This window comes from Chrysemys picta, chromosome 7 (genome assembly GCF_011386835.1).
Source record: "Chrysemys picta bellii isolate R12L10 chromosome 7, ASM1138683v2, whole genome shotgun sequence".
Classification (NCBI taxonomy): domain Eukaryota; kingdom Metazoa; phylum Chordata; order Testudines; family Emydidae; genus Chrysemys; species Chrysemys picta.
Window position 1 is genome coordinate 126,858,111 of NC_088797.1, and position 25,405 is coordinate 126,883,515.

Sequence of the window (25,405 nt, forward strand, 5' to 3'; positions counted from 1 at the left end):
AACCTGGACATAGCCGCAAGAGCTGGATACTAGATTTGGCATCGCCCACCCTTGTGGTATTTGGTGTTTTTCTTAAAGACCCAGCGCCCGGAGCCAGGTGATTTTGGGAGGCTCTCAGTTTTCATTAAAAAAAGGAAGTTGGGAAGAAAAGCCTGAACCTATGACCCAAGTGCAAGGTAACTCAAAGGAACCCACAATATACTGATTTTCTTTTCAATCTCATGTTTGGGGGCAGGGGCAAGACAGGCTCATGATTTTTGGACACTTGGGACTGGTACCACTTAGAGTCCGAAGAGATGGTCACTTGCCAGGGCAATAGTTATACCATGCACGCCAGGGTCACAGGTCCTAGCAACCTTGGGGAGACACAGAGACCCCTAAACCAAGCCAAGGAAGAAACTGGCTGTTGCTCGAGCGTGCTCAGACAGCAGCTGACTGTACCGTGTGCCCAGCCCAGCCTCCAACACACAACGTCAGACAAGCGCCAATGAACCGAGACAGCCCCACCCAGCAGGCACCTAATGCATAGCGAGAGGGGATGGAAGAGCCCTTTGGCAAGGCATAGGCTGCCAGATCCGTCAATTGGAGGGGTTTCTTAGGCACCCAAGCCCAGCATGAGCTGAGGACCATGCATCATTAGAACCAGCATGGAGTGCATCCTAAGTAGAGATAGTATCAGAGGGGTAGCCGTGTTAGTCTGAATCTGGAAAAAGCAACAGAGGGTCCTATGGCACCCTTGAGACTAACAGAAGTACTGGGAGCATAAGCTTTCGTGCATCTGAAGAAGTGAGGTTCTTACCCACGAAAGCTTATGCTCCCAGTACTCCTGTTAGTCTCAAAGGTGCCACAGGACACTCTGTTGCTAAGTAGAGATAGTCTCATAGCCTCCATCGTTGCAGGTATGGGGGGTTGATTTTTTTGGGAGCGGGGAATTGCTGTTCCTTCTGCTTCCTCCCCTCCCACCTCTCCAGCTGTGAGTTGGTCCTGAGAACCAGGGTGAATAAAAATTGATGATTTCAACAACAACAAAAATGGGATCTTTTTGTATTTAAATCAGATTTTTTTCTATTGTTTATCAGAGTAAATTTTTCTTTTTAAAAATAAACCTGTTTAAAAACAAAATCTGACTTTAATACAAAATATGTGAAGATCTAAACATCTTATAATCTCTCAACTAAAAAATCACACTGCCGAACCCCTGAGCCTCTACCAAAACCTCTGAGTTCAAGGCGGCTTTGCTAGATAACGAAAGAATCGGGATAACAACGTCTACCTTATGAGGTCAAGCTGTCTCAATATGGCACAATAGGTCCTGTGCTGTATTAAGGGCTTGATCCTCTCGGGGATGCAGGGACTCTCCTGAGGTCCCTTCCAAGCCTGATATTCTATGATTCTATGACTGTGTTACTGGGTGCTAGATACTGGCAAAGTCATCACAGGTGCTGGGATCCAGCCTCTGACTCCAGGAGATACCGTCATGCATCTCATCTGGATCAGCCACTGAGCCCACCTGGGTGGTCTCATATGCCTAAGGTATAGCTGCTCTCTCTCTCTCTGAGTGCTGATTTGCTCAGTTCTCAAAATTATGAATATTTATGACCCCCCCCCCCGCAGTGAAACTTACTTACTCCAGATCACGTATGCAAAACGTTGACGGTTGTGCTGTTTAACCAAAATACTTTGTGTGTTTAATTAAATTCCAGTTACCATCCTAATGCAGCTTGACACAAACCATGAGCAAAAAGTTAATTATCTAGTAAATAAGCAATAGATCAGTCACCATTTCCTAATGTACTAAAAATGCACAAGTAATAAGAATCTGAAAATATTAAGCTATATAAATTGCTTCCATAAATATCCCGTTCTTTTCTTAGCTAAAAGATGTACCAAATCTAATGTAAAGGCTCTATTTAGTTATAAATCAACATGCTTAATGGTTATGTGAGCTACAAAAGAGAACACACCTTTCTATAGAAAATAAGGGAAGTACAAATGGAAAAGTTGATTAAAATGGATGATTTAAATTGAGGCTTTCCATTGGTGATTTAAATCGAGATTTTTCCCTTGGTGATTTAAATTGCTTAGATTTAACTCAATCCACTCTGCTGAGATGTTTTCACTGTGGGGAGGCGGGAGAGAGAGGACAGAGAGGGTCCCATGTCCCTTCTCCAGCTCAGCCCCTGGGCCGCAGTCCAATCTGGAGGAGGCAGAGGAGCTCCCATTTAGACAGGTGCCTCCCCAAACCAACCCTGAACTCCACATGGTGGAGGCCTCGCCCATCACTGACAGGCCAGCGTGGGACGGAGAGTGAGGCGGCGTGAGGGGAACGATTGGAGTAGCCAGCGACACCCGAGTGGCTTGTTCAGATGGGCACTCTGAGGCCTGGCAGTCAGGTCCATTCTTCCGCAGACCTGGTGGTCAGTGGCTGGGCTGGAAATCTGATGGGAACATGATTTCTTGGGTCACAGCTGCTGGGGGGAACCTGGGTGGGGTGCAGAGGCGAGCATGGAAAAGAGGTGTCAGAAGGGGAGAGGAATTGTGGGGCCGGGCCAGGCTTGCAGCAATTTTCAGGGGATGTTTTTGGGGGGAGAAGGGCTGTTGAGGGTTGTTATTTTACCCAGGTTGGTTTGTCCGCTGCCCGGGCATTCAGGGAAAAGCTCTAATTGGCATATCACACCCAGACCTCCTGCAGCAAGGGGCCAGGGAGCTGTGGCTGGTGGACTTGGCACCTGCCCAGCCAGCCTTGGCTGGGATGATTTAGTTGGTGTTGGTCCTGCTTTGAGCAGGGGGGTTGGACTGGATACCTCCTGAGGTCCCTCCCACCCTGAGATTCTATGATTCTATGACGGTCCCGCTGTAAAAACAGCCTGGTGGCTGGGCATCAGCTTCCCAGCGCGCAGTTCTCCAGCAATGCCGCCTAAGCGGGCCCCTGCCCAGTGCCCCGTGTTCAGAGCACACGGCTTCTGGGACACTGAAGGCCCACGGAGAGATGGGATGAGGTGGGAGTCGCTCCCTTTAGGGGTCACCGTCAGCTTCCAGGACCCCGGAGTCCTGAGACAAGAGCTGGGAGGAAAATCATCGCCGGGAGAGTTTTCCAGGGAGAAACACAATTTTGGTCCAGCAAAATGTTTAGATTTAGACATGTCAATTTCAGTTAAAATTTGACAGGAAAATTTGAACTCGATTCCAAATGGAGCTCGGATGTGGCTTCCCAGCTCCCGCGGCTCACGGGTTTGGCTCAAAGAAGTCAAAAATACGTAACCAACCTTTCCTTGTGTTCTATCTGAGTCGATTATCTTCACCGTCATGTGTGGTTAGCATTGTGCTGTAGGATGGATCCCGTTTCACCATCGCCACAATGAAACATTTCGACCAAGTCGTTGTGACGCATCTGAATCAAAATGTTCCCAACTCAGGGCGAAAACAAATATCCAATTCCCAGCGTTTCCCACAGGCTGGAAATGCCGTTTTCTGACCAACCTAAGACACCTTTAAAACTGCCCAGGGCGGCCTTCCTCCCGCCCGCCAGACACCGCCCCCAGGCCTCACCCCAGAGCCACCTTCCTCCTGCCCACCCACTGGACACCCCCCCAGGCCTCACCTCAGAGCCGCCTTCCTCCCGCCCACCCGCTGGACCCCCCCAGGCCTCACCTCAGAGCCGCCTTCCTCCCGCCCGCTGGACCCCCCCAGGCCTCACCCCAGAGCCGCCTTCCTCCCTCTTGCCGGACCCCCCAGGCCTCACCCTAGAGCTGCCTTCCTCCCACCCACTGGACCCCCCCAGGCCTCACCTCAGAGCCGCCTTCCTCCCGCCCGCCAGACTCACCCAAGAGCCGCCCGCTCTCCACAGGGCCCATCCTGATATGGTCTCGCATGATATTCTTATCGATAAACTAGGCAAATACAATTTAGATGGGGCTACTATAAGGTGGGTGCATAACTGGCTGGATAACCGTACTCAGAGAGTTGTTATTAATGGTTCCCAATCCTGCTGGAAAGGCGTAACGAGTGGGGTTCCGCAGGGGTCTGTTTTGGGACCGGCTCTGTTCAATATCTTCATCAACGACTTAGATATTGGCATAGAAAGTACGCTTATTAAGTTTGCGGATGATACCAAACTGGGAGGGATTGCAACTACTTTGGAGGACAGGGTCATAATTCAAAATGATCTGGACAAATTGGAGAAATGGTCTGAGTTAAACAGGATGAAGTTTAACAAAGACAAATGCAAAGTGCTCCACTTAGGAAGGAAAAATCAATTTCACACATACAGAATGGGAAGAGACTGTCTAGGAAGGAGTACGGCAGAAAGGGATCTAGGGGTTATAGTGGACCACAAGCTAAATATGAGTCAACAGTGTGATGCTGTTGCAAAAAAAGCAAACATGATTCTGGGATGTATTAACAGGTGTGTTGTGAGCAAGACACGAGAAGTCATTCTTCCGCTCTACTCTGCTCTGGTTAGGCCTCAGCTGGAGTATTGTGTCCAGTTCTGGGCGCCGCATTTTAAAAAAGATGTGGAGAAATTGGAAAGGGTCCAAAGAAGAGCAACAAGAATGATTAAAGGTCTTGAGAACATGACCTATGAAGGAAGGCTGAAAGAACTGGGTTTGTTTAGTTTGGAAAAGAGAAGACTGAGAGGGGACATGATAGCAGTTTACAGGTATTTAAAAGGGTGTCATAAGGAGGAGGGAGAAAACTTGTTCACCTTAGCCTCTAAGGATAGAACCAGAAGCAATGGGTTTAAACTGCAGCAAGGGAGGTCTAGGTTGGACATTAGGAAAAAGTTCCTAACTGTCAGGGTGGTTAAACACTGGAACAAATTGCCTAGGGAGGTTGTGGAATCTCCATCTCTGGAGATATTTAAGAGTAGGTTAGATAAATGTCTATCAGGGATGGTCTAGACAGTATTTGGTCCTGCCATGCGGGCAGGGGACTGGACTCGACCTCTCGAGGTCCCTTCCAGTCCTATAATCTATGAATCTATGAATCTATGAATCCTCAGCCTTCTCCTGCCTCAGTGCCCCCTCTCCTGAGAGCCAGCCCTCCGCAGCCCCCCCACTCTCCACAGCCCCTGCCTCAGAGCCCCCACCCCCTTCCATAGCCCCCTACCCTTCACTTCCCCACCTCCTCCCATAGTCTCCACCTTCCATAGCGCCCCCACCTTCCACAGCACCCCCACCTCAGTCCTCCCCTTCACCTCCTCCCATAACCCCTACCCTTCATTTCCCCACCCCCTCCACAGCCCCCCACTCTCCACAGCCCCTGCCTCCGAGCCCCCCCACCCCCTCCCATAGCCTCCTACCCTTCACTTCCCCACCTCCTCCCCTCCACCTCCCATAGCCCTCTACCCTCAGCATCCCCCCACTTCAGAGTACCCCACCCTTCTCCTCTCCATCCTCTCCCATAGCCCCCTACCCTCCACAGCATCCTCCCCCACTTTAAAGCCAGCCCCCCCCACAGGCCCCCACCTTAGAGCCCCCCACCCTCCACATCCCCGTATCTTCCACAAGACCCCCCCACCTCAAAGCCCAGCCCCCCCTCCACAGCCCCCCACCCTCGGCAGCCCCCCCCCAGCCTACCCCTCCCCCTCCCTCGCCAGGCGGCCTGCAGTGGTCGTTAGCTCTGTGTAAACAAGACCTCCACCTTCAAACAGAGGGGCCATGGGCCGAGGGGCCTGTTAGCCAGGGGGCCTCCCCGAACCACTGCTAATGGAAACTCCAGCAGGGCTGGCTCCCTCGCCGGCCCACGGGGAGGCGGGTGTAACGGGCGCCCACTCCTCGCCCCCCAGCCATGCCCGGACATACCCCCTCCACACACAGCGCCCCCCTGCCACCCCTCCCCATCAGGCTCCAGGCCGTCCTACCCAGCCCCCCTGGGTACCCACCCCACACGCACCCCGGGGACCAGAGAGCAACGTCCTCCAGCGTCTAACAGGGACCCCGCCCGCATTTCTGGCCACCCTAGAGAGCTCCCCAGCAGCGTCCGTCCCTGCCGTGGGCAGCCCCTCTCTCTGCCCCCCCGCCCCCCACCAGACCCACACAAAGAGCCGAGCTGTGAATCCGGAGCAGGAGGAGGAGGACCGAGGCCGAAGCAGAGACGGGCAGCGGCCTGGTGACCTGATCTCCGCGGGGGGCCTGCAGCCCTCTGGGGGCTGCTGTGCTTATAAATCTCCTGCCCTCACCTTGGCATCCCAGGGGGTGAAGAGGAGCAAGGAAGAGAAACCGCAAATTAATTTCCCAGACGCCAATTAGGAGCCCTGGGCCTGGAGCAGAGCTGAGCCGCGGAGAAGGCGAAACAGCTGGGCAGACGAGCTCCCACTGGAGTCCTTGGGCTGCTCCCAGCCCCGGGGAAAGGGCCCGCCCTGGCCACCCAGCGCAGCTCGGACCACACGACAGCTCGCCCACGCCCCGGATAACAAGATGGCAGGGGCCGCAGCTGAGGATGGGGGTAGAGGGGAAAATAGGGAGGGATCGAGAGAAGGGGAGACCCCTCCAGCCCCCCTCAGCCCAGTGCTGTGCTGGTGGCCTCTCACCCAGCTGCCCATGGTGGGGGGAGCATGCAAGATTCGCCTCCCTCCCACGAGATCTCGACTGTACTGACCTGGGCCCCCCAAGCGTTGCCCGTGTAATTACGCAGCTCCTAGCCCTTATGAATTCATCCGTCCGCGACACCAGCTTTCACGCCCCCCGCCGCGGGAAGTCGGGCAAGTTGACCTCCACTTGCAGCGTGCCGTCCTCTTCATGCTATGCGTGCCGCCCATCGGTTCAGCCCATCCCTCGAGCAGCCTCTCAATGCCAGCGAGAGGCAGCCGTCCTGCCCCCGGGGACCTCAGAGCCCCCAGCCTTGAGCACGGGAGCCCCCGGGCTGCAGGTAAGTACCAGGCCGAGCTAGGAACGCAGATGCGTGGGTAACCGGTCGCAGGTCTGTCACCGCAACATCTTTGCGGATTGAGAAACCGAGGCATGGCGCAGCTACAGTGATGGGCTCGAGAGAGGGGCTTGGACCGGTAACGTGACAGTGAGTCGGCACTGGGGCCTAGAACAGAACCTGCAGTAGCCGAGGCTCAGACCCACAGAACCCTCCTTCCTCAGTTTCCTCCCCAGCCCCAAGCACCCACCCCCCTGCAGGGACCAGCCGGCCCCAGGGAGCTGCTCCAAGCCTTGCTGCCCCCACAGCTTTCCCTTCCCTGCTGCCTCACCTCTCGTGGGATGGGCCCTGCTGACAGGATCAGCCACTGCACCCCTGGCGCCGACGCGAGATCCGTGAGTACAGCCACCCGAATCCCCCATTCCAATCACCCCCCCACACACTGCCCCCTGTCCATGCCAGCGGATGGGTAACGCGCCAGAGGCACAGATGCTGAGGCCGCAGGCAGGGCCGGCTCCAGGGTTTTTGCCGCCCCAAGCAAAATAAATAAATAAATAAATAAAGCCAGCATGGCCCCACTGAAGGCAATGCTGGGCTTGTCCTCTCCCAGCCCAGGAACCAGGCCCCCCCACCATCTGCAGACTGGCTTCATCGGCAGAGCTTTGGGGGTTCGGCTCAGTTACGTCTCCTGGAGCACTTGCCTTTCAAGCTCACCTCCACAACGCTGGGCTGACCCTGTAAGGGGACCTGGGCTCCATCCCACCAGTGCCCAACATCTGCCTCCCAGGGGCTGGGGCCCAGCTTGGGGGCTCAGGGCAGAGGGGCCCGAGGAAGAAGTTCTCCCTACCAGCCGGAGGGAAAACTCTGGCTGGAGCTGCTACAGCAAGGGACACAAGCAAAATCTTCCAGAGGGACGCAGGGGGCCAGGAAGGGCACAATGGTCTGGCGAGCCTGGCGTCGAAGGCTGGGAGATTCTGGCTTTGAGTTAAACTGTTATTTCAGGCTAATGAACCAGACCCCAGAAGCACCTGCAGTGATGGTTGGTTAGGCACCAAAGGTGAAGCAGGATCCAACACAGGGCAGAAGTTCAATCCCGCTACAGCTAGAAACTTAAATAAAAGCCGAGATTCCCACCTGGCCACGTGAATCCTGGAGCTGGGGCTTTAAAAAAGCACCGAATATCGCCAGACCTGCAGTAACATTGCAGGAGTCGGCGACCCCGCAGACCCAGCCTGCCAGGAATAACCCTGTGAAGCGTGTTCTGTATGCCGGGGATAAAAGCAAGGGGAGGCTGGCCGAGTCCCGCGCTGGGGGTGAGCGAGCAGGGTTCTCAGCCAGCCACACCAGCTCCTTACCCACAGACTCACCTTTGGCTGGAAGGCAGAAGAAACCCCGGCTGCACCCAAACACAGCGGATGGGTTTAATTAACAGGAGGAAATCCTTTATAAAGGTGCAGCAGAAGCAATATCCCGTGATGCAGGTAACCAGCCCTGCACCACAGAGAGGTGGAACTGGCCCCAATCTGGGGCTGTTCCACGAACAGGAACGGAAGAAAACGGCTCAGTTCTAATCAGCCGCTCACGTGGGCTGGATAAAACAGCGCAGCCCTTGGACCTGGGCACGTCCAGCTTGCCGCATTTCTCCAGGGCTCCCAGTCCTTGTTGACGGGGTGAATTCCTGACAGCCGTGCTTCTGGGCCCCATGGCTAACTGCACTCCTTCCATCTCTCCTCCCTATTTTCCTTCCTGTCCGTCAGCCTCTTTATCTGTCTCCCCCGCACGGGACACCAGGCTCTGCTTTGCTAATCACCACTGGTGGTGACAGAGCTGCAAACTTCTGTCTTTAGACACCGATAACCTCCCTTCTGCAGTTCCATGCGCTCCAGCTCGGGGAGCGGTTCCCTGGCCAAGCGGCCTCCCCAGAGAAGGTGGCTGGGCCGGGAGCTCTCCCTCATCAATTGGAGGGACCAGAGAAGACAGGAGCGTAGAGCCAGAATCCTGGGGTTGGGCCTTTCAGGTCAGGGCTGTGGCATGCCGATGGGGGTGGGAGGACATGAATGCAGATGCCCCCTGCTGTACCTGTGCCAAGGCTAAAACAGAGGATGATTTTCAGTCTCCAGCGTTGACAAGGCGACAGTTTTCGCTGGCATTAAATTCAGCTGAAATGGAAAGAATGGAGAGCGGCCAGGCCGGAGCCAGTCTGGTCCAAGCTTCCTGGACCAGGACACTCTCCATTCCAGCGAAGCCCAGAACTCAGACCAGGCACCGATAGCCTTGCGGTCTCAGACTTGTCTTTCAAGTGTGAACCTGATAACGACGACCCGACAAAGGTCAAACCTTTGGTCAAGGACACAGGGGCAAATGCCATCACTTCATGGATAGGGCATGGGATCATTACCGGGTTTCACTACCCCAGCGACGGGCACTGTGGAAAACGCTAAAGGAGATGGACGCGTTGATCAAAGAGGACTTTGGGGCTTAGGGCTCGTGCAGGAACTGGAATGAACCACCCAGGACCCTGTTAGGAGTCACTTCTCGAGGGATTTTCCCTCCTGTGACTCAGCCCCCCATGCTGTCCCCTCTGAATCACATGGGGTCTATTATCAAACCCCTCTCCCCCCCGAGAGGGACACGTGGAACGCTTTGCCTGTGTTATGTGCATGAGGGCCACACTTACCGTGGGACCTTTAACATCACCCGTCCCAGATGCCACACTGGTTTTAACCCTAGCTGCAGTTATGTGGGGTTTTCAGGGGACTGGGGAGGAGGGACAGGTCACCTATAAGCAAGCCCTGTCCACCTTGCAGAATATTAAACCTATATTACAGGGCTAGCCCCTGCTCCGGCAGTGCACAGGAGCTGCCCAGGGCAGCCACTTTCTCCAGCAATCATCCACGACCCGCATGCTCCCTGCTCCCCACAAGCCAGCTGCGTCCTCCCCTCCTGTGGGCCTGTGGGCAGCCGAGGGGCTGGGGTAGCAGAGGCACTGCAAGAGGGCATGGGACCAGCAGCCGGTGGGGCGGATGCCCCATTGGCCTTTAAGAAAGCGTAGCAGGGTGGACTGACTGCAGGAGCGCCCCCCGCGTGGCTAGCCACGGCGTAGCAGCTGTGTTCCCCAGTGCCCCCTGGCACCAGTCACTCCGGCCAGGGCAGGATGTAGCCCCACGCTCCTTTCAGGGATCTGCAGCCCCACGTCCACATAAAACAATACCCAGCATTCCAGTCTCTCCAGCCACTGTGCCCCGGGGTTACCCAGACGTACGGCTCGTCCCTAGGATGTTGGGCGCTCAACGAAATCTCAGCTCCAGGACTTCTCGTCCCAGTTCAGCTCCCTGCCCCTTACCGAACCCTCGCAGGCTTGCTAGGGTGAGAACCCGAGTCACTGGCTGTCTGGCTACTGCTCCCAATGGAACCTGCTTCCAGGCCAACTGCCGGGAAAATCACCATCTCTCGTAGCCTTCACTCTTTGACCGTCCATGCGGAGGGTTTTCCCTGCCTCGAGCTGCCTGTTCCCTGGCACCCTCAGCTTCCCGGGCTTCCTTCCCAGGTCCTCCGCCCTCCTTCCTCCCGGCTGCTCACTGGGGCCCCCTGGGAACCTGTCCCTTCCTGCAGCTCCTCTCCACCATCCGCCAAACTTCACCCTTCGGCTCTCCCCTTCCTGCCTCCACGGCCTCCGGCTTCCTCCTCTCTCATTCTGGTTCCAAGCTTCAGGGCCCTCTGGTGCCTCTGGGCCACCAGCCCCAGAGAGGAACCTCCCAGTTACCTCCCTGGCCTTCCTTCCCACTGCCCTGGGCTCCTTCCTTCCTTTACAAAGGCCCAGCTCCTCCTCCGCTGGGTGCGAGGCCCAGTTATGCATGATCCAGGGGCCAGCTGGGGCCCAACGGGGCTCAGGTTCCTGTTAGCCCCTGATTAAGCCGCGTGGGGATTATAGCCCCCATCACAGCATGCAGAGGAGGCTGAAGGAAAAGTGCAGGCTGCAGACGTTACTTGGGCTCACTGCAGGAAAGGTGGGGGGTCTCCGGCCTGCGTTAGGTGGGAGGTCAGACTAGATGGCCATTATGTCTGGCTGTGAGAAATGCAGCTGTAACGACCCCACCCCTCAGATCTGACCCTGTAACCACCAACGCTAAAGCAGCAACCTCTGCCACGTCAGCTAATGGAGTAGCTCCCTTGGCTAGCGGCTGTAGTAGACTCTTTTCCTCTCCCGTGGACCGGCCACTAGCAGGACAGAGACTAGCGGGGGCTAGGCAGCTGCTACAACCAAGTCAAGGGTCATCCAGCTGGAGTCTTGCCGTCACCGGAGAGCACCAGGTGCTGGCTTTCCCCTGACCGATGGGGAGGAGCAGGTTTTGACCTTAAGGACTCAGGGCTGTCAGTCAGGTGTTTCCTTTGGCAGGTATATTCCGGGGTCCAGGCACCTGTCGGGACTGCCCTCTGCTGGTTGCTCTGGGCTCTGCGAGAGGAGCTGAAGGGAATAACCATTGCTATAGGCCAGACGTCTCCAGAGAGCGCTGCTGGGCGCTCAGCTCTTTGGAGCGTTGGGCCTCGAGGGTCAGCGCTGAGCAGGCCCACATCCCCTCGGCCTGCTGCACATGCCCAGTGCCACCTCCCCTTGCTGCTTCCCGTAGCCGGGAAGTCAAGCCACCTGCCCCTCTGCGATTTGCTTCCAAAGCGGCCAATTGAGACTCCCAGGCTGTTCACCACCCAACGGGGGCCACAGCTGTTCCTCCGGTCGGCAGCCCCGGCGTTCACTCGGAACCGTTCATGCAAGCACAGGAGCAGGCCCGTGCCTAGCCCCGGGCGGCTGATGCGGCTGTGTGTGTCTGGGCTGCGCACACCCGCTCAGCTGTGTGCGTGTGCGGCTGTGTGGCATGTGCGTGGTACGTGCATTGATGCCGCTCTGTGTGCGAACGCACCCATGCTTGTCTGTGGGGGGTCTACGTACCAGTACGTGTGGGCGTCTGAGCAGGGCCAAGGGGGCCTGGTCCGGTTCCGTCTCCACTGGGAATCCCTGAAACCCATTCTCAATCTCTCGCCATTTCACCTGTTTTCCCGGAGCTTCCTAAACAGAATGGGGTGGGGGAGAGTCTCTCCTGGGGACTCAACCTAGGAACCAGAATAAGCCATTTTAATCCCCCTCATGGAGATACCGCACACAGCCCGGCCTCGTGGGGGTGCGTTTAACTGCGCTTTTAGCCAGGGCAGCTCGTCACCTTGGGCGGCCGTGGCTGACAGGGCGGCGTGCCCAGGGCTCCGGGTGACACCCTCCACGGAGCCTCTTCAGGCACGAAGGGCCAAAACTCTCCACTCGCCTGAGCTCTCCGGCCCATTCTGAGCACCAAACGCCAGGCCGGAGAAGGCAACACCGCGGCCCCTGGTTCTGCTCGGCTACCGGGCCGTCTCCGCGCGGCCCCCCACCGGATGATGTCTCTCTCCGCCCAACACCAGACTGACGGTGACAACGCCCCAAACCTGTGGGGAACAAAGTGCCACCCGCTGAGGTCCAGCGGTGTCTGTATTCCGGTAGCGCCTAACGGGCCTGGCTAAAATCCGAGCCCCATTGCGTGAGGTGCTGTACAAATACAGAAGCAGCTCCTGCCCCAAACCGCTTGCCATGTAAACAGGCAAAGGAAATACCATCACCATTCTACTGCTGGGGAAACTGAGTCAGGCAGGGGATGGCCATAGGGCAGTGGCAGGAATAGAATTCAGATCAAGCGCTTTAACCACCCGGCCAAGCTACCACGCCGCCCGGCCAACCCGCTGCAGAAATGGCCCCTATCGGCAGAGCGCTGGAGCATCCCGGGGATGTGAACGGGGCGGGCGCTGGACAGGAATTGTGCCCCCCATCAGAGCAAAACCCCCGAGGAAAGAGAGCGGCCTACAATGGAGGAGCTCTCTGCCCACGCGCTGGAAGGCCCCATCCTCTGGCTACAGCGGCCGAAAGGTCACGACGGGGTCAGGGGGAACATCACCGATCCCCCGAGAGCTCGTTCAGCCCAGCCCGCCAGGCTAACGGCTTTCCCGGGGCAGCTGCGCTCCCTCCAGATTCTGCAGGTAGATGCGGCATCTCCCCTGAATCCCACACCCGCCGGGGCCTGGTTCAACCCATCGGCAGGAGGCTGGCCCAAAGCTTAGCTCTAGAGAACGGGACGTCTGCAGGCTCCTGGGTGCCAGGGTCAGCGTGCACCCTGAGCAATGTGGTGGGTGATGCCCCAGTGACCAAAGCCCACCTGGGTGCGAGGAGCACCAGCAACGGGCGATTCAGGAGAATCACTCCAGATATTTATGTTGTGCCCATCCCTGTGGTGTCTGATGCATCACCTCCCCGCCTGGTGCCGAGAAGCCGGGATATGGAGACGTTGCCAGCGCGAGTGATCTTCCTGGAGATTCTTCCACAGCCCAGTGGGAGCCGGGGGGAGGAGAAGACGGATGCCCTGAGCAGCCCTTGGGTGGGCTGGTGGGAGAGAGGGGAAGGTTTCAGCTGCACAGATCGGAGAGCCAAAGGGAGCGGCAGTAGAACCACTCTAGACAGCACCGAGCAGTAGCAAACTCAGACCTCCTAGGTGGAGCACCCACAGGGAGAGAAGCCAGCCTGCTGTGTCCTAGTGTGGGCTGGACAGATGGACGGACGGGGACACAGACACACAGCTATCCTGGAGCTACCCGCTGATGCCAAGCAAGCAGTGACTGCAGGAGAACACATGGGCCGGCTGACTGTACCATAGCAAGGAACGGGACCACCAAAGCCAGCCAGACATGCAGTGACACCCGGGCCTTTAATCCAGTGGTTAAACTGAAAACTTTGGCAAAATACCACAATACAGGAGCTCCTCCGCCCATCACAGGCTCCAGTTCCCAAAGGTTCCCCCACCGCTCAGCCCTCCTGGGTCTTTGCCCTGTCCAGGGATCCCTGCGGGAGCCTTTCTGCACCATGCACGGCTCTGGCTCTCCTGAGCTCTCGCTGGCCTTTATAAGGCGATCACCTGCGTCCTAGTCCCGGAGCCTCAGCTGGGAGGCTGCTGATCAGTCACAGGGGGAGCTGGGCTCATCTCCCCTTGCAGGGGCCCATCCCCCTGTGCGCTGATTTCACCCCGCTTTGAGGACGTCGGGAATCGGGTGAGTCGGAGGGGAAGCCTGTAAACCCAGTGGCGTGGCAGGGGGCAGCTGGCGATCCTGAAGGCGCCGGGAATCCTGCGAGAAGGACGAACGTGAGGGACGAGCCAGAGACAAGGTGCTCACAGGCTATGTCAATCGGGCCCCGGCTGGGGCCGGTTCGATCGCCAGGCCGAGTCCAAGGTCTGGTGGCTGAAGTGAGCATGACAGGAAGGCTCAGCGGAACGCCAGCCCTTGTACAGGACCAGAGAGGCCGATTCAGCTGCTCCCGCCAGCCCTGCACCCAAACCAGGCTGCCTCGGCTTTATCCAGACTACCGAAGCCATTAACCCCACGGCACTTTTGTTGCCCTTAAAATGTAAGATGCGCCTAATCTCTTAACCCTACACGTTCTCCAGGAGCCTCGGGCTCCGCTGGCCCCCTCCTAACAAAACCCCAGAGGAGCCAGAGAGAGCATTCTGCTTAGGCCCGTTCATCTCCGCTTGGCCACGGAACCAGCCCCACGGACGGCAAAGGGGCGGGGGCACCCGGCCAAGCGACCAGTCAAGCGTGGCACAGACATATCCGCCTGCGATTACAACATGGCCCGTTCCTATCACCCGGCCTGTCAGATTGTGTATTTCAGCAGTGCCCAGCCGCACTCAGAACACCAGCAGAAAATGGTTTTTAAGCGCCTGGGTTTTACAAAAGCGTTGGCTAGCGTCCATGGAGCAGCCCTCGGGACGGTCCGACATGCTATGGCATTCCAGCAGATTGTTCCCCCGATAAACGCTTTGCACGATGGTGTGGCTGCGTCAGGACGGCGCGTGGAGAAGGGGAATGGTTCCTGATTGCTACGGGCGTACGGCAAGGTTGTGGACTGTCCTCCCGTCTCTTCAGCGTGATCATCAGAGGAGAAGAGCTGCTGCCGAGGACAAGATATTTTCTGGGCAAGGGCTAAGGGGCGAGATGAGATTTTGCAGATGACACGGTCCTCCTAGAGACCAGCTTGGATGGAAGGAAATGGCTCCCAGATCATGGAGCTAGGAGAGAATGCTGTCAACACTGGCAGATGGGCAGTGGATGGAGAGGCGTAGGACAGAGTAGATGACTTTGTCTATCTTGGAAGTACAATAGCTGCTCACCTCACTGAGGAGGTGAAGGCAAGAACTGGCAAAGCCGGAGTATCATTTTCCTGTTTGTCAACCACCTGGACGAGTGAGAAGATATAACTAATGCCCTCAAATGAAATCAGACAACGCGATTGCCCTCCCAGCAGTAGCGCACGCCACAGAAACGCAGCGGATGGTGGAAGGTCACAACCGGACACTGAACGTGTTCCCCCAGCGTTGGTTAAGAGGAATCTCGGGAATTCCTTGGTGAGCGACTGTAACCAATGTGGAAGCATTGTGCGGCACAGGGCAGCAGACTCCGGACTCAGGAATTAGAGATGGTGGCAAGGTACCGCTGAGATTTGATGCCACCTGGAGGGAAGAGAAGGTGTGGAGGATAGAGAACGACCTATCGCAGGACGATTGAAAAGGATGTTGCCATCCCAGAGACAACTTACACTGGAGTCACAGATCTCACTCCGGACAGACGGCAGTGGGAAAAATGAGGTGCCCATGTGTTACTAAGTCTAAGCAGGCTGGGATCTGGGCCCCCCTGTGCCAGGCGCTGCACAAACACACAGTGAGAGACAGCCCCTGCCCCAAAGAGCTTCCAATGCATATGGACAAGACAGCCAAAGGTGTGAGAAAGGACGGGTCATTCCCATCTTACAGGTGGGCATCTGAGGCACAGGGCAACGATAGGCCAGGTTGCCGAGTCCTCCACTCCCCATGCGCCGGCACATGCTGCTGTATAGACCCAGGTCAAACCATCTGCCACCTGTCAGCACCTTCAAAAGCTCCCCTGTCGCCCCCAGACATCTCCATTGGAACGCGAGATCCCAGGACAGATCCTCCACTGGCCACAGCCCTTCTCTGGAGTTAGCTGCCGAATTGCCGCTCAGCTCTCTGCCCATCCGATTCAATCACACTGCAGATCCCACCCTGGCCCCCGAAGAGACCCAGGCACGGAGCTGCGGAAGGGGAAGGCGAGCTCGGTCCGCATTCTGGGGCTGGCCCGTCTGTGGCAGTGAGGCCCCCGGCCCGCTCCAGGAGCCAGCAGCGAGCCAGCTGTCCAGGCTGTTCTGGAGCACCACGGACACGGGCGGGTCATTCATTCCGGCTCATTTCGCTGCATCTGAAATCTGCAGACATCCACGGGGAGAAACACCCTTTGCTCTCAGCCTGGTTTTCCCCATCCCCTCCAGGTACCAACCCCCCCGGTCCCAGAGCTCGCCTGCTCTCAGACAGTTCTGTTTGTTTGCCCAGGGGATCTGAAGTCAGGGCAACCTGCTCTGATACCATCAACTCCCGAGAGGAAGCAGCTAGCCTGGCCTGACCCCTCTAATCCCATTCTTCCCCATGACACCATGTGTGTACAGCGAACTGATCGCAATCTGAGCGTTTAGCCTTTAATCCGGGGGGTGGGTTCTCCTCTGCCTCGAGCCAGGCACAGGTAAACGTTGGCCACACACGTTACAGTCGAGCCCCAGAACTCGCTGACGAGGTGGATACAGCGATTGTGATTCCCCAGAACCCACCGCTGAAAGTCCCTTCACGCAGCGAGCGCGCTCCACTGCCCGGCCTTGCGGACTGATGCTGCAGGGGTGACAGGTGCAGCTCAGGATGAGGGAAGGAGGCAGAGGTTTGAATTCCATCCAGTCCTCTTGGGTTGGAAACATCCGGCTAGGAACTAGCCGAGGTTCTGGCCAGAGCGAGGACGGGCAGAGGGAGCCGGGGAAGGCGGCTGGGATGGGGAACATTAGCTGAACCATTTTAGAGGCGGAAAGAAATGGCTGGGTTCCAGTCTTGAGGCAAATGTTCAGGTCAGTTACCTTCCGCCCCAGACCCAAGCCAGGTCCATCCGGCCCTCACGGGACTGACTCTGGACTTTCAACGTAAGGGGAGGTTTTCAGCAGACGGGAGCGGCGCTGCCCCACATCCCATAGGATCCCCTGTGGGCATCAAAGCTGGGCTCGTCCGTGGCTCGCCCGCCCACCAGGCCTTCCCGCTGCCCCCCTGAAAGCTCGCCTCTGCCAGGCCACCTGCACCACATCCAGCAGCGAGCCTGCAGAGGGTGCACCCGCGGCCTCTCAGCTCCCCCGCCGTTCCCACGCGCTCCCCAGCCGGCCGCCAGTCGCTGGCTGCGCTCGGACGCTGGATGTCAGCTCTGCCCGGTGTCTGTGCAGCGCCCAGCAGATGGGGACCGGGACTGGAGCCCTGCGGGCCTGGGGACCCCGGAAGTTGCAGTGCTCCAAAGGTGCTGCTAGCACCAGGTCTGCATCTGTCCCAGGACAAGGCTGCTTTACCCAAAGGGCCTGGGGACGAGCAGCCAACCCCACCCCCGCATCTCTGATTCCCTGAAGCTTCCACAGGGCAGCTCTGGCCATCGCTCTCATGCCGGCTTTTTTATTACCTCACCTAATTACCACTCCTGTTAATTGGAGAGGCCAGATCACAGCCCCAGCGGCAGCTTCCCCCCCACCCTCCCCCGCTTTCCAGTAGGGTCTCATTAAAAATGATCTACAGCCTCTTATCTGCCGTGACCCAGGCTGCTGGTACACGGAGAGGGGAGCAGAGCCCTGGCTGTTAATCTTGGGCCAGGGGCCCAGCAGATAAACCAGCCCCACTGCCTTTCAAGTGCCTCACTGCGCCGTGACTCTAGCTGGAGCCCAATTAGCTAGGGAAGTTGGTAACCTGGGGATCAGTCTTGCCCGCTGAAGGGAGGGTGTGGGCAAGGCCGAGAGCCGGGCGGGAAAAGGAGAGAGGCAGCGTGAGAGGGGCCTGCTCCCCATGGGATGGGGCAGGGGAAGAGAAGGCCTCGCCTCCCCGCAGGGTTCACCTGGACACGCAGGTGGAGGTGGCTGTGTGGCAGTGGAAGTGGATTGTCCCTGCGGGGCTCTGGCTGCTTCTGCGTCCCTGTCTGGCCGGCCCCCCACCATCTCCACTTGTCAAAACCTCCTGTCGCCCTCCAGGGTCTCCCTCTGGGTCTGCCAAGAGCGGCCAGGCAGCTGCCTGCCACTGCCCAGTTCGACGGAGCCATCGCCCGAGCCGTCGGCATCTCCTCCGAGCAGCCCGCCTGGCAAGATCGCTGGTTCCCACCTGCTCAGACTAGCCCAGCTGAGGCCCTACGCACCTCTAAACCCTGGGGGAGCTTCCCTCCGGCCCTTCCCCAGATCCCGTCCAAAGCTGCCAAGCGGCACGTCTGCCATGGGACGTGCTGGTCCAGGTGGGGTGTCCCCAGAGCCAGCCAAAGGGATCGGCTCCCAGTGCTCGCCCAGGCCCAGGGAAACGGCCGCAGCACGGTGGGGATGGAGGGAGGGGAGTCGGGGACCCCTCTCAAAGTCTCTCATCAGCCCCCTCCCCAGGGAACTCCCTGCTTCAGGACACTGAAGCCACAAGCTCAGGAGAGCACAAACCAGAGTTCTTAGACACTTGTCTCACTAAGGAGAGAACGCCCTCAGATGGGGTGAGAGATACAAAGGACTAAGCACCTAGCCCTCCTCTAAGCGTACAAGCCCACCTCTACCTGACCGATTACAGCACAACTCCGCAGAGGCAGGTTATCCCATTAGTGTCCTCAAGGAAGTTTCTTTCACCTTCTTCTGCAGGAGGAAATCTGCAGGGCCAGAGAATCGGCATCCAAGAGTTTTAGAAGAGCTGGCTGAGGAGCTCGCTGGACCATTAAAGCTGATTTTCAATAAGCCGTGGCGCACAGGGGAAGTTCCAGGGATCTGGAAGGAAGTTAATGTTCTGCCAATTTTGAAAAAGGGTAAATGGGCTAAGCTGGGTGATTATAGGCCTGTCAGCCGGACATCAACCCCAAGTAAGATAATGGAGCGGCTGATACAGGATGCAGTCAATAAAGAATTAATGGAGGGTAATGTAATGAATGCAAATCAACAGGGGTTTATGGAAAATACATCCTGTCAAATTAACTTGATTTTTGTATGAGATTACAGGATTGATAAAGATAATAGTGTTGATATAATAGACAGACTCCTGTAAGGTGTTTGATTTGGTACCACAGGGCATTTTGATTAAAAAAACGAAATGCTATAAAATTAACATGGCCCACATGAAATGGATTAAAAGGTGGCTAAGTGATAGGTCTCAAAGTGTAATTGTCAACAGGGACTTGTCCCCAAGCAGGCGTGTTTCCGGTGGGGTTCTGCCGGGATCGGTTCTTAATGTTTTTGAACATTCACTATTTACCATTTTTATCAATGACCTGGGAGAAAACACAAAATCATCATTGATAACGTTTGCAGATGACATAAAACTGGGGGGAGTGGTAAGCAATGAAGAGGACAGGTCAGTGATCCAGTGTTGTGGGGCTCTTGGTCAACTGGACGCAAGCAAACAACATAAGTTTCAATACAGCTAAATATAACTGTGTACATCTTGGACCAAAGGAGGCCGGCCGTTCTTACGGGACGGGGGACTCTATCCTGGGAGCAGCAATTCTGAAAAACACTTGGGGGTCAGGGCGGAGAATCCGCTGAACGTGAGCGCCCAGGGTGACGCTGGGGCCAAAAGAGCCGATGAGACCCAGGGAGGCATAAACGCGAAATCGCAAGAGGAAGTAAAGAGGTTATTTTATCTCTGGATTTGGCACTGGTGCGACCGCTGCTGGGATCCTGTGGGCCACAATTCAACCCGGACGTTGATCAGTTGGAGAGGGGTCAGAGACAGGGCCGGCTCTAGGTTTTTTGCTGCCCCAAGCAAAAAAATTTTTGGCTGCCCGCCCCCCCCGGCTCTCTCTTTTCCCCCCTCCCCCCACAAGTGCACCCTCCTGCCGCCCCAGCCCTGGGTCACTGGTAACTCGCTCCCAGGGCGGGTCATTCAGCAGGAATTTTGGATGTGCACAGAACACAGACAGGATTGGTTCCCATATGGTTACAGAACTGCAGTAAAGTGGAACAATTGTCAGCTTGTGTGATTGGAGGATATCTGGATGCAGATTATAAGACTGTTCTACAGAAATGAGGAAAAGTTGAGGTGCCTTTATTATTCTTTTGTTCCATTCTTTGTTTCTATGGGGAATTTGCCAATGCAATATCACTGTCTTCCTTTTAAACAAATACAACTAAAACTTAATAATAATAATAATTTAAAAAAAGGCAATGGCTGTTGAAAATAGCAATTCCAGTCCTAATAACCACTGGGCAGCATTTCTTGCTCAATTTATTCTACTTTTCCTACAGCAAGTTAGTGGATCAGTAGATTTGATTTGGGAGAAATGAAGTAACAGCCGCCCAAATGGAGCTTGAGCACTCCTGAATGTTGAGGTGTTCAAATCTGGAAGGCAGGTGCTGGATTCCCTTTCTGAATATTAGCTAAATCTGGAAAGGAAAAGTCAATTTCTGCTTCCATGGCTCAGAAGTGGAAATCCTCCTACGTGCCTGGTACTGTATCTAAAGCTGCCCAGGTCCTCTAGCAGAGCCTCCCCTCCCTTACTTTTCATTTTAAATTCTAGTGGGATCCACGTACCTGCCTTGCTAGGCTTCAGATAGGGAGGTGCAATGTCCATTTAGTCCCCCCAATTCTTTCTTTGGGGGAGAGCCCAGGGCAGCAGGAGGGGTGGGGGGGAGGGGGAGCCCAGGCTGGGGCGGCAGGAGGTGCAGGTGGGGGCCAGAGCTGGGGCAGCAGGGAGTGCGGGGAGGGGGAAGAGCCCAGGGCTGGGGCAGTAGGGGGGTGCAGGTGTGGGGGGGAGAGCCCAGGGCTGGGGCAACACGGGGGTGTGGGGGGAGCCCAGGGCTAGGGTGGGGGGGCAGCAAAACACCTCAAGCTGGCTCTGTCCCTACCAGTCACAGCAAGCTGCAGCATGAGGTTTCAGTTCCACACTCCTTCCCTCTCCCTTTCCTGTTAATTGCAGCCAAGGGAATGCTGGGAAATGTAGTTCTTTCCCTGCTCCAGGGCTGGCTCTAGAGGCAGGGAGCTAACCAAGGAACTACAGCTCCCAGGGCCCCCTGTTGGTTCTCAGCTCTCACGCTGGATTCTTGTGCCCCTGCAAATTTGCCGCCCCAAGCACCTGGTGGACCTGGTCCTGCTGGTGCCTAGAGCCGGCCCTGGTCAGAGAAGAGCCATGGGACTGATAGAAGGATTGGAAAACCTTCCATAGTGCCAGACTCAAGGAGCTCGATCTATTTAGCTGAACAGAGAGAAGGTGAAGGGGTGACCTGATCCCAGTCTGTAAGTACCTGCCTGGGGAACAAATCTCTAACGATGGGCTCTTCGCTCCAGCCGAGGAAGGTCTAATGGGTGAGCTGAACAATCCAAGGCTGGAAGTTGAAGCCAGACAAATTCAGACTGGAAATAAGGTGGACATTTTGAATGGTGAGAGAAATGAACCTCGCATCAATGGTTGTGGTGGATTCTCCATCAACACCAGTTTTTAAAATCAAGGTTGGCTGTTCTTCTAACAGATGTGCCCTAGGGATTATTTTGGGGCAGTCCTGACCCCCTGGATAAGTCCGATCACAGTGGTCCCTTCTGGCCTTGGATTCTAGGTGTCCATGTGACTGTGGTACGAGCGGTGTTGCAGAAAGCGGAGCTCATGGGTGAGACACAGTGCTGAGGCGTGCAAGCCAGGCCAGCCCACTGCTGGCCAAACACGGGCCTCAACGACCTCTCCTCTCCGGCCCGGCCAGCCACGTCTCGCTACGACTGGGACAATCGCTCCCATCAGAGCCATGGCGCTGGGCTGATTTTATCTGAGCTCTGTGACAGAAATCATCTGGCATGGCTGATGCTGCATTTCCCTCGGAGCCGGCCACGAACAGCCTCCTCATTCGCCCTCTTGTTCAGAGTCAATTTCATCTTCAGTCCCCTGCTTTGCTCTCCAGCCTTTAAATCCCGGGAATCCCCCAGCTCAGCTCCGCTGCGGGGTGCACCTGTGACAGGGGCCAGCCCCAGCTACTGCAAAGAGAGGGGTGAGGAGACCCCCGGGGTGGAGACAGGCCCCAGCTGCAAAACACGGCTGCAGATTTCAAGTGCCCCAGAGACCACATGGGTGGCTGGATCCCAGGGTTTGCATCGACCCATTCTGGGGAGGGGAACCAGCTGCAAACTTCGGATGCAGACTCAGGTTTCTCTTCCAAGCACCCATAAAGTCCAGGGTGTTTGGGCCCAGGGGATGGGGGTCGGGTCTCAGCTCCAACCCTGATCAACTTCCAGGGTAACGTGCTGCAGACACGGCCCCATCCCCCTGAGGGGGGAGGTACAAGGGAGCGAGACAAGGAGCCCGTGGTGCCCAGCAGGGATGTCCCTTCCCCTCCCCCAGGCCGAGCGCTGTGCCCAGGCCTGTGGCCGCACTGTGGAGCTGCCACAGGTCTCCCCTGGCAGGTAAAACAGGTGCACCGTCCCCCTCCCCCCCCCACACACACCTTCAGAGCCCTGGTGCTGCCAGGCTGCCACCTGGTGGCTACACAGCAGAACTCCTGTTCTTCGCAGCCCTGGAATACAAGCCAGACTGGCCCACACGGCCGGGGAAAGCAGATTGTCCCGTGCAGCGCCTGGGCCCCAGCAGCCCCCGGCCAGCACAGACGGGGCAGCCCAAGGACTGCAGAAGCCCAGAACTGTGCTCCCGCTCAGGGCATGAAGGTGACAGAGGAATCCACGTTACTAGCCTGGACGGGAGTCGGGGTCCATGCAGAATCCCGCCACTGAAACCAGCCACTTAGAGCCAGGTCCCTTGGTCCCCCGCTCTGTCTCCGTGACGCCACCTGCTCGTGCCTCAGTTTCCCCCGGTACAATGGTGATGACACCCACGTCTCTGCATTCTCCTGCCCAGCTGCAGCCCCACCCCCTGCTGCAGAGAGAGATCAAGGTGCTAGGACAGGAGCCATTGACCATGTGAGTCCAGGTTTCCTTACACAGCCAGCCACCCTGGGGCTCCGCCACACATAAGAACAGCCAGACTGGGTCAGACCAAAGGTCCATCTAGCCCAGTCTCCTGTCCACCGACAGTGGCCAGTGCCAGGTGCCCCAGAGGGAATGAATAGAACAGGGAATCATCAAGTGACCCATCCCCTGTCACCCATTCCCAGCTTCTGGCAAACAGGCTGGGGACGCCATCCCTATCCAATAGGCATTGATGGACCTAACCTCCATGAACTGACCTAGTTCTTTTTTGAACCCTGTTATAGTCTTGGCCTTCACAACATCCTGTGGCGAGGAGTTCCACTGGTTGACTGTGCATTGTGTGAAAAAATACTTCCTTTTGTTTGTCCTGCTGCCTATTAATTTCATTGGGTGACCCCCTAGTTCTTGTGTTATGGGAAGGAGTAAATAACACCTCCCTATTTACTTTCTCCACACCAGTCATGATTTTACAGACCTCAATCATATCCCCCCTTAGTCGTCTCTTTTCCAAGCTGAAAAGTCCCAGTGTTATTAATCTCTCCTCATACAGAACCCGTTCCACACCGACAATCATTTTTGTTGCCCTTTTCCACACCCAGCTGAGTTAATACACTTCAGTCCTGCCCTGCAGCACCCACTTCTTTCCAGTGCCCCTGTGCCCTGGAGCAGCCCCTCTAGCTAAGCCGGTCCTGGTTGGTGCAGATTTATCAGATGGGTTGCACGACTTCCCTCGGGGACAGCCTGTCCCGTGCAGCCGCCCAGGAAATCTCTCGCATCGCCATTTCTGCCACGGCTGCAAAGATCATTCTCCTAGCCCACCTCTGAGTCCCTCCAGGGCTCCCCCTTCTCTATTGCACCAACCACAAACTGCTTGCCTGGCTCTTCATCACCTCCCCCGGTCTGTCCTCTCTCGTTCACTATCCCATGTCGTTTCCCACCTCCCATCGGCCCGCAACACCAGCCTCGCTTGTCACATTTCCAAGCACACCCCTTTGTGCTGTCGCCCTGCTCCCCATAAATGCCCACAAAACCACCTCATTGTCCCGCCCCTGCCCGATTGGCTACTGGGGAGCGGAGACCACGGCCTCCCACGCTGACCAATATTCTAGGCACTACCGCAATCCACACCAGAACAGTGGCTGCTGAGAGCCCGGACACAGAGGTCACGGTAGCCTCTCAGAAGGATCAGGTGCTCTTACTAGCCCTGCACTAAGGTCAGCCCCAGCCAGACACAGCCCCTTGGTGCTGCTAGAAGCAGAGTGGGCAGCGTGGAGGCTACCTGGGGGTCTTGGCCCTTGTCCGGGGGGAGGGGGAGCGGTTGGAGCAAGCTCTAATTCCTTGCCCACATCCCCTGCCAGTGGGGCAGTACTGCTCCAAGGGCTGTACCACTGCCGAAGCCCATTCCCCATGTCTGCTCCAGCACAGCGTCTGCCAGCAGGAAATGCTTCACCACTTCCACCCCGCCAGGTCTCCACGGTTCCTCTTCGGGTCCGGCCGGGCTCTGGAGTCTCCCTCCTTGTTGGAAACCCTGAGCAAACTCTGTTCGGTTGTTTGAGTTTAGCCTGGAGCGGGGCCATGACTCAGGCACACAGAGCGCACCGAGGGGGGAGCAAAGGGGCACCTCCAGCCACCCGCCCCCAGGACGGAAAAGCAAAGGGACATTCAACGACGGTGAAAGGCAACGTTCTGAACCGATAAAAGGAAACTGAAGACAGTTAGCCCGTGGAATTCCCTGCCACAAGATGTCATGGATGTCGAGTGTAGAAGGATTCAGAGAAAGGGCAGGACGTCCCTAAGGATGAGGAACATCCGAATACAGGGGGAGGACAAGAGGTGTAAACGCTCCTGCTTCACAGGGTGCTCGGAAAGTGGTTTGAGCATTGGCCTGCTAAACCCAAGGTTGTGAGCTCAATCCTTGAGGGGGCCATTTGGGGATTTAGTTGGGGCTTTGTCCTGCTTTGAGCAGGGGGTTGGACTAGATGCCTCCTGAGGTCCCTTCCAACCCTGATCTTCTATGATTAATTCCCACCGGGGCAGGTTGCTCTGCCATTGTCCACTAGGGGGGGTGTCGCCCCTTCCTCTGCACCAGCTGGTCCCAGCCCTGGAGAGGGGCCGCTGGAGCTGATGGGCAGAGGCTGGGGACAGGTCGGTAGGTTTTAAAGCGCAGCCAACCCCCCCCACACACACACACCCCGGATCCAGAGGGGTTTCCCAGCAAAGCGCAGTTCTAACTCTGGACCAGCTGCCCTCCCCTTTCAGCGGAGATCTCTCCTGCAGATCTTACCTCTCCTCCGCGGCGGGGATGGTGCTGCTGCGTGGAACCAGGGGAGGGGGAGAGGGATGATCCGGTGGGGCCCCTTCCCCCACCGCCAGCGCAGGGCTGCTCCTTCAGGACTGGCCTCGATGGGCACAGCCCAAGCCAGGGAGCATCATTAACAGCTACTCTGAGGGGTCAGATGGCCAACGCC

General features: G+C 56.8%; 1 protein-coding gene across 1 annotated transcript in view; it reads right to left on the bottom strand.

The window, feature by feature from the left end:
• FGF8 (fibroblast growth factor 8) overlaps positions 1 to 11,556 on the bottom strand; it is a 50,770-nt gene extending 39,214 nt beyond the window's left edge. The window contains exon 1 of the mRNA XM_065552678.1: positions 8,235 to 11,556. The gene's annotated coding sequence lies outside the window, so the exon portion shown is untranslated. The remainder of the gene's footprint in view (positions 1 to 8,234) is intronic.
• Between the last annotated feature and the right edge of the window lie 13,849 nt (positions 11,557 to 25,405).